The sequence below is a fragment of the Magnolia sinica genome, unplaced genomic scaffold, assembly GCF_029962835.1.
Source record: "Magnolia sinica isolate HGM2019 unplaced genomic scaffold, MsV1 ctg107, whole genome shotgun sequence".
NCBI lineage: Eukaryota > Viridiplantae > Streptophyta > Magnoliopsida > Magnoliales > Magnoliaceae > Magnolia > Magnolia sinica.
In genome coordinates, this window is record NW_026682758.1 from 1 (window position 1) to 9,718 (window position 9,718).

General features: G+C 40.0%; 1 long non-coding RNA gene across 2 annotated transcripts; it reads left to right on the forward strand.

Annotated features, from left to right (window-relative positions):
* The first annotated feature begins 107 nt into the window (after positions 1–107).
* On the forward strand, positions 108–4,698 carry LOC131235996 (uncharacterized). Of its 2 annotated transcripts, XR_009166481.1 has the most exons (4): positions 109–777; positions 1,762–1,970; positions 3,715–3,819; positions 4,268–4,698. It is a non-coding gene; the product is annotated as an uncharacterized LOC131235996 (long non-coding RNA). The 2 variants fall into 2 exon arrangements; XR_009166480.1 differs by lacking the exon at positions 1,762–1,970 and having other exon boundaries at positions 108–777.
* Positions 4,699–9,718: the final 5,020 nt, after the last annotated feature.

The following is a 9,718-nucleotide window of genomic DNA, read 5'->3' on the forward strand; positions in this document are numbered from 1 at the left end:
GATTGATCATGACGGTTGAATCTTCCGGCATTGTTCTGTTGTATTTTTGTATGTGGACCATTTATTTATTTACTGTCTGCCTACTGGCAACCACTAAAGGTTATAGGATTTCCCCATATTTGGCATATGGCCAACCGATATGGGATTTCCCCGCATGGGAGATACTGAGTATATGGGCTATCAATACCACAAAAGGTTTGATTTCCCCATATTTGGCATATGGACCAACAATATGGGATTTTCCCGTATGGGAGATACTCAGTTTATGGGCTATCAATACCACTAAAAGTTATAGGATTTCCCCATATTTGGCATATGGACCACCAATATGGGATTTCCCCATATGGAAGATAATCAGTATATGGGCTATCAATCACGAGCTGCCCCATGGATTTGAATCATGGGTCCATTGGTCACTTGTACAAACAGAACCTAAGCATGCCATAGATTTTCTCAAGCTGAGCATTGTTTAATGCCTCTTTTATGTTGCACGGATTGTTATCCCATTTTATACAAGAATTTGACTTAGAATGAGTGGAACGATTTGATCACGATCCATGAGTATGGATGAATTTATGCAAGAGAGTATAAATCATTGGCATTCATAGATCCAATTGGTAGAATTTGAATGTTTCTTTGATTTGCAAGTTTACTCGTGATGGGATTCTGGTGGAAGTTCCATTCTGGAAGGATGTTAGCAAACTGATTGATGATTATAGTGGAGATTCTCGAAAGAATAAATGAACTCAAATAGGATGAATAGATATGACATGACAGGTCAGACAGCAGTTTGCGCTCATCCCTTATAAATTTTAAGGCAATTCTAATTCTACTGGTTTTAAAGAACTTGAGTTCATAGGATTCATGGCCAACCATTTCTCTGGACATCTCTTTGAAAACAGAAATGAATGTGTAACTTTTCTTTCCTACCGAGGCCATTTTAAACCTCCACACCTCTTAAATGGGGATGGCCACAGGCAGCAAACCAGGTGGTCCACCTTGTTCCCAGGCCTGGCCTGCCATGTCCCATGTTCGGCCTTGCTTTTAGGCTTGTGCGTCCACCCAGGGCTGAATTTGGGCCCCATATAAAGAGCTTGCCCAGATTCTATATCTTTCGTTCAAGCCTGGGCCAAGCTAAGAGGTGCAAGGCTGTTTATATGACTGTGACCTCTCCACATGCTGACCCATGCATAGTAAATATTTTGAATTGGCTTTTCATGTAAATATTCAAGGCCTGTTTCAAGATAGCTGTGGTAAATGTGTCTACTGGCAAGGAGCCTCATAAGCCACATTGGTCAAATGTCCTCCATGCAGTAGTCAGGCACTTGCCAAAACCATTGATCAGTTGATCATGGAATGTTGGCATGTTTATTGCAGATTGTTGAGTTGCTTGCTCCTTTAATGTGGATTGTTACTTTGCCATTGCTCACCTTTTGCACCATCAGTCCATCTGTTGACAGGCAGCTGTTTGGATTATTGGGATTATCTCAACTGTCATGATTTTTTGGGACACGGATTGGGTACTACCCCAGCCATTCCTTCTCTAGGAATGGACAGGGCTTTGAGGCCACCGTGATGTATGGGTTTTATCCACACCGTCCATCCATTTTGCCATATCATTTTAGGGTACAAGCCCAAAAATGGGCGGTTCCAAGGCTCAAGTGGATCACACAGTGGGGATTAAACACCTACTATTGAAAACTTTTTGGGGGCCACAAAAGTTTTGGATTAAGTTGATATTTATGTTTTCCCTTCGTCCAGGTCTATGTGACCTTATGAACAGGTTAGATGGCAATTAACCATCACGGTGGGCCCTGGGAAGGTTTCAACGGTGGGTCTCATTATCACTGCTTCTTCCTGTGGTGTGGTCTACTTGACCCTTGGATCTGCCTCATTTTTGGGCTTGCAGCCTAAATGATATGGCAAAATGGATGGACTATGGATAAAACCCATACATCATGGTGGCCCAGGTATGTATTTACTGATTGCTAGTTTTTCTTTTTGCTACTTATTATTTTGGATAATTCATTATTCAAATAGGTTGAGTTTTTAATGTGTTTTACAGTGGATGCTAGTGCGACAAATTCCTAGTGTGACCAGTCATATGGGTTGCATTAGGAATATTTTGGGTACTATAGATGGATGAGAGGACTCTTGATTTGTTACTTGGTTCATACCATTACAAAATACAAACTGAGATTTGCCTTCACAATAGAAAAGTGATCTTCAAACGACAAAAGTATTCTTTTATTTATTTATTTATTATTTATTATTTATTATTATTTTTATTTAAAGGAAGATTGTATTGATAAAGCGAAGAGGATTTACAACCATTCAGGTGGGAGCCTACAAAAAGACTCAGGCTCCGCCTATCATATACCCAAAACCATACCCAAAACCAAAACAAAACCGAATGCCCACACGCTACGTATCCACAGGGGAGGGGGAGGTAGTTCTGATGATACCAATCCCCGCATTGTCAAGGACCAAAGAGCCCCTAATTCTACACTGGAGGTCATCACGGGTCATGTAGAAGTGGTTGGGGCACCCTTCCGAAGCCATTCTAGCCAGGGCATCCGCAATTGAGTTGCCTTCCTTGTAGATGTGATAGAAGGAGAGGTGGAGAACGCGACTGAAATGGAGAATGGAGCCCAAGTCGTTCCAAATGTTCTAAGGGGAAGGTGTCGTGGGTTTAGCAACTGCGTCTATGATGGTCTTCGAATCTGATTCAACCTCAACGTGTGACAGGCCCAATTTGGCGCAAAGGATAATGCCATCCCGCATTGCTCGAGCTTCCGTGAACGTATTTGTTGCCCTACCGTATCTCCTATGGAAAGCGAAGAGGAGACGCCCCTGAGAGTCCCTACATACGCCCCCACTGCCACTCTCTCCTAGATTCCCACGTGAGGAGCCGTCTGTATTGAGCTTTTCTTAGCCGCCGCAAGGCTTCACAATAGAAAAGCTCTGATCAGTATTTTCAGATTTAAGGAATTGTTTGATACGCCTTTTCACAATATACATAAATTTTCAATTTTGTCAACTTGGACCCATGGTACAGTAATCTTGGGACATTTTTCAGTTGAATGTGGACCATCTTTGTATTCCTTTTTTGAATTATCTATAAATCCATGAATTTATGGTAATGTGGATTTACAGAATTCATGAATTTAACAATTCCCTGCCTCAAATGCCTTCTCAAACAGTCCCTAAATTCATATTTCACATTATATTTTCATTTTTCATTTTTACTTCTTTCCTCAATTTTGTGATGGGGGAGGTTTTTGGGTAAAAACTTCCTTGACACAGTGGAGCAAACTTCCAATGTTTGTATATTCCTTTTTAAACATTACAGAAAAATGCATGGGTGGATGTAAGTCTGGTGAATGATGTTTAGTCTATTTCATCCTCTACAGTGGGGCCCATTGTATCAATAATCTTGATTGCTATAAATGGGCCCACTATATGGGATGCTGAAACAAGTGAAAATGCCGACTGATGTATTGTTGAGAAGAGAAGAAATGGATGGATGAATTGGGTCTTTTAGAAAATTTCTTCCGTTCATTTTGCATTTTTAAAAATTTTTGTATGTAATCTATTTTATTCATTCTGGTTTATTTGTAAACTCTTTTTCACTACCCTGCCAAGAAAGGATAATTGAAATCCTGCATTTTCCCCAGATTTTTATCACTGATCTGGGTTTTGTCATTTTTGAAGGTCAAGATAAGATTGCTGATTTTGAGATGAAGCTCATGGACATTGACAATGAGCATCTTGGAATTCCAGAAGCAGAGCATCATGCCATTGTAAATATGCCATCAGGTTTGTCAAAGAATCCTAACTTCTGAATCGTAGACGCTTCTGGACAGCTAACACAAAAAGATACAATGTACTTGTTGGGTTGAACGATACCACATAAAATCTCTTTAGATCTTTCGACAGGAATGAATCGGAAATATCTCCATCGACGTTGTACGCTTTAGCATGTGTACTTGTCCACTGTACCATCTGCCTACAACAGAAGCCCACAAAACACCTTTGATTGCTCTTGAAGTAACAGTGGCACAACTTATGGTGTGAATCCATTGGGTATTAAAATGGAAAAAATGGCAATGTTCTGAATGCAACAGACTAATGCCCATTATCCAAAGCTTAGGATTGTTGGCCTCATGATTTCGAACAATTCAATTTTGGTTACTTGTATGTCATTTCTATTATTTCCAATCCCTTAATTTGTTAATATCCACTGGAAAATCTTAATGGATTTCAGGTGGTCATGGAAAACAGGACCATGATTTTTCAGGCTCATCTGAGTCTTAAAATGGTTTTTTACTGTCGCATTTTGAACTTTTTGACATTAATTTTTGGTTGATTTTCTTGTTGATTTGCTTTCTGATATCTATGATGATTTTTTGTGGATTTACATATGCTTGACGGCCATAAAAACCATGGTGAAGTTGGATAAAGAACTGGTAGAACCAGGTGATGGGTCTTGCCTCTGCGGCAATGCAATGGTGTAGGTGATGTGTGGGTGTTGCAATGTCAATGCAGTGGATGGGGTCTGGCCTTGGCGAAGTTGTTATTATTATTATTTTTATTTAACGTGTTCTTGTAAGTGATTTAATCCATGAAATGAAGTGGGTTGATGGGCATGCATTACGCCACATGAACGGCCGTGGAATGGAATAAGGCCATTTCTCAGTAGTGGTCCAATATAGGCCCCAGCTGGGATTTTTGTTTCTTGGGCCTGATCAAGTGCTCAGATCGAGATTAGCCCACTCACAGAACTGATGAAATGCATATGCATTTGGTATTATGCTATTTCAGAGTGCATCTTACAGTGTTCTGTTTTCAGGGATCCGTTGGGATCACTGTAAATGAATCACCCTTTGATATTTGGCCTCTCTCTCTTTGGTTTTCACCACTAATGTATTTTTCTTTGTGTTCTTAAGCAATAACATAAGATGGTTCAGATCTTTGAATATTGGATATCCACCATCTAATATTTGGATCATCAGAACGTGGGCCCCACATTCACACAATCTGAATGTTGATCATCAGACCTTGGGCCCCACAATCCACTACAAAGCTTTCAAGATTAAGCTTAACCTACAGCCCTATGTGTGGGGCCACTGTTATGCATGCATGACATTCAAATTACAGGTATAAAATATGTATAAAAAATAAATAAATTTTCAATCAAATATAAACATTAGCCCTCAAATAAATTGGCATTTCAGTAAACATTTACTGGCATTTATTGGGGATTTCGCTGGCAAATGTTACATTAGGTGGCGGCCAGCACAACCACCGGCAAAAGACACAGACCGCCGGTAAAACCTTTACCGACCGAGCTTTTACCGGCAGTTTTCTGACTGCCGGTAAACATTTTACCAGTGGTTTTCATGATCTTTACCAGCAGTTTTGACTGCCGGCAAAAGATGGTTTTCTTGTAGTGAAATATAATAATAAAAAATATTTATTAGGATAAAGAGCATATTCGGTACTACAACACCAAATCCTTACGAAATTTATGTAACCTATTCCAAAAGAGAAGGTCTCAAGTGCAGCCCATAGGACCATGAGTTAATAGTTCACCCAGTAGATGACATCCAACCAATTAAGTAGGCACATCATCCAACTCATATTTTATCAACCCCATCTATCCATTTTAGCATATCATTTTGCAGTTTGAGTTAAGAAGTTTTGGATCAATCTGACATTTGTGTTTTCCCTCCAATATTTCTGACCAGGTTGGATGGCAAATAAACATCATGGTAGGCCTGAGAAGGTTTCAACGGTGGAACAATTATCATAATGTTATTGACACAAGCCTCTGATATGCCTCTGTTTTTCAATCATACCCTATAATGATCAGCCAAAATGGATAAACGAGTGGATAGAACCCATACATGACGGTAGGCCCCACACAACCCCTACCTTATTTTATTGGGATGGAGCGGGGCCAGGACGCAATACGCTTCCCTTCGTCACCCGTCTGATGTAAAAAAGTTAAAAGTCAATAAATCAACGTCAACAACACCAGGTCGAGTCGAGAAATATTTTACAAAGGAGACAAATAATGCCATTTTCTCAGTACTAGGAAAAAACCATCTTATGACATATGGCAAATTTCATGATCCAAGTCCTTTGGGCACTGGGCCCAAATATGCATGTCCGCTCATCAGGTTGGCCACGTGTTATATATATAAAAAAGAACGGGTTAAAAAAGAAGTTTGAGATCAGCCCATATTGAACGTAACTATTGTATAGACCACCGGATGATGGCTGAAGGTTGATTGGAAAGAGCCGGAATATACTGCAACACCTGTTTTACAAAGTAACTGAAATACATATGGACACTTTCATGTTGACCATGGACCAGAGAAGGCTTGATAGGAGGCAGAATTCATTAAGATAGTCAGAAACTTAAAACAAGTATACCTCGCAAATCGGATTGAGTTACTCAATGTACCATATATAATTTTAGGGTAGGGTTAGCTACTTTTTTTAGGGTAGGGTTAGCTACTTTAGCCAACCAACCTAGCTATGCCCACGCTAAATTTGAGACATCGAGGGTCGAATTCCATGTTTATTTTCATTTTTACTATTTTTAATAAGTTTTGGTTTGATAGTAGCTTTTCATCCTTTAGGCTTTAGGAGTTGTGTCCAACATAAAAAGTGTTTAGAAAAATTAGGAGCATAACATGGTTAAGCCACATTTGACAATTATTATAAATAGTAAATTTATTATTTATAGTAAGTTACGAATTTTATAGAGTTTTAGTTGTAGTTTAATTATGAAACTTATTCTTAGCTTGGTATACCTATTTAAAGGGTTGTAAGCTTGTTTATTTAATCCATAAATCAATTTATAAATTTTCTAGAATATTATTTCCATTTTCTTGTTTTTTCCATGTGGATTCGAGAGGTCTCGGTGAGGAGTCCGTGGATTCGAAGTAGTTATCCTTGAGGAAGATGGTGATCGACCTCATCACATTCATCCTTGCATCAGTCTCTTAGGCTCTATCTTCGATTCTAAAACTTTTGAGTAAAAATTCAGTAATATAAACAATACAGTGGGTCACACCACAGGCAACAATGGCCATTGGATGCCATCCATAGATTATTTGTAGGGCTACCATGGTGTATATTTTTCATCAAACCCGTTAATCAGATCTAAATCATGGGGATGAAGTGAACATACAAAAATTAGCCCAACTCAAATATTAGGCCGGCCACATTATGTAAACTAAAGGGTTTGAAAAATATCTTTACATTTGTCCCAATGGTCTGGCCTGATGGATTTTTTATTTTTTATTTTCTTTTTATCAGTTTGATCTTTAGCATATAATAATGGTTCTCACTTGACGGGTGGAGTGGATTTATATACAAAGCATGGTGGGACCACAAAGCCAGGGTGTTTTACCAAGGTGTTGCCCAGCGATGACTACTTCAGTTCAGTTGGAAAGAGAAACCCATGGCACCTTCTCCTTGGAACATTTGGAACGACTTGGGCTCCATTCTTCATTTCAGTCGCGTTCTCCACCTCTCCTTCTGTCACATCTATATGGAAGGCAACTCAGTTGCAGATGCCCTGGCTAGAATGGCTTCGGAAGGGTGCCCCAACCATTTCTACATGGCCCGTGGTGTCCTCCCGTGTAAAATTAGCGGCTCTTTGGTCCTTAACAATGCGGGGATTAGTATCATCAAAACTACCTCCCCCTCCCCTGTGGATACTTAGCGTGTGGGCATTCGGGTTTGTTTTGTTTTGGGTATATGATAGGCGGGGCCTGAGTCTTTTTGTAGGCTCCCACCTGAATGGCTGTAAATCCTCTTCGCTTTATCAATACAATCTTCCATTTTAAAAAAAGAAAAAGACCTTGTTATTATGGAGGGCGGATTACGTGAGACCCCAAACTCACCCAAGACCATGTGGCCCTTACATGGGTTATACCAGGTCCACCTTGATGTGTGTATTATGTATCCATGCTGTCCATTCATTTTTTCAGTTCGTTTTACCACAATATCCGAAAAATGAAACAGATCCAACTATCAGGTGATTATCAGGTGGACCATACTATAGGAAACAGTATTGATTGACCATTAATGGGCCACGAAAAGTTTTGGATCAAGCTGATATATATATATATATTTTTAATTCATCCAAGCTTCCGTAGCCTTATTAACAACGGGAACATTAAAATATGCCCTAAGAAGTTTTTAATGGTAGGGCATTAAATCACTATTTCTTATGATATGGTCTACTTGATAATTGGATCTGCTTCATATTCAGGACAATACCATAAAATGATACGGAAAAATGGATGAACATCATGCATACATAATACATACATCAAGGTGGACCCCACGGTAACCACACGGTAGGGGCCGCACTGTCTTCAGTGAAGCAGGGGTCTCACCTAATTCGCTCTCATTATTATGTTGTATAAGTGTGCCCATACATGGCTGACTCAGTCGGTTTGTTTGGGCCGTCATGGATGGACCATCTACCAAATCTGATCCCGGCCATAAATCTTTGCTCATTTTGGTTAAATGCCGACAATTGTTGTGTTTCTCTTCAAGGCTGTTCATCCACATGCATGAGTCCAATACTATGGCAGATCCAAAAGCTCTAGTGGGCCACACCATTCGGGATGGAAACAATCACAGTTAAAACTTTCACGAATTCCACCGTAATCTTTATTTGCCATCCAAACGGTTCATAATGTTATCTATACATAGATGAACTGAGATCACAAATATTAGCCTGATCTGAAACTTCTATGGCCCTAAAGGTTTCAATTGATAGGGTACAATCCTCAGTATTTCCTGCTGTGTGCCCCGCTTGAATTTGGATCAGCTTATTTTTGGGCATATGTATTGACATGAGCTGGCAAGATGGACGGAGTGGATGCCACATGAAAGTAGGGGTGGTCCCGTATGGCTTCCGCCAATAGGAAGGCGTGGTTAACCTGCCACCACCGGCGTCCATCGTGATCCGCCTGATGGGATTTGATGGCCCGGCAAAGCATTTTAAAAGTTATAACGTCGAGTATGTGCTCGACCAAGCCACGTCACGTAGCTTTCTTGTCGTTCGCTCGTGTCGTGGAGACAACAAAAACTATAACATTTACGTCCCTCTTTATGACTATCAGACGGTCGTGATGATTCATATTTAAAAAGAAAAAAAAAATCGAAATTTATGGACGCATCTTCATGGATCATTTCCTATTGGATTTTTCTCGTGAATGAGCTTTCACTTACGAGGGACGAAAAAAAAGAGATTTCATAAAAACTCCTCCAAGTCGTCTTGACGTCTTTCTACCGCACCTTTCCTCCAGGCTACTCCTAATGTTTGCGCTTTCCTCTACACACGTGCGAACTTGCGAGATCTAATCCGCTCATTATACATGACCCTGCATGTATTCTCTGGTATAAAATTCAGGTTCGTACATTCATGACGTCGGGGAGGACGTGAGGTCGAGTACCGTCTTCCTTAAGAGGATAACTCCTAAAGCTCGACAGATGAAGAGTTATAATCAAACTAAAATTTACTATTTATAGTAAAAACAAAATTAAAACAGGGAACGGCCGTCGATCTAGGGGTTTTTCGCAATTTCGGGCTGTGCAAATCGGCGTAGCGGGGTTGGTTGGCTAAAGTAGCTCATTCTACCCCAAAATCATATATTTTACGTCAGATAACTCATTCCGGATTGTG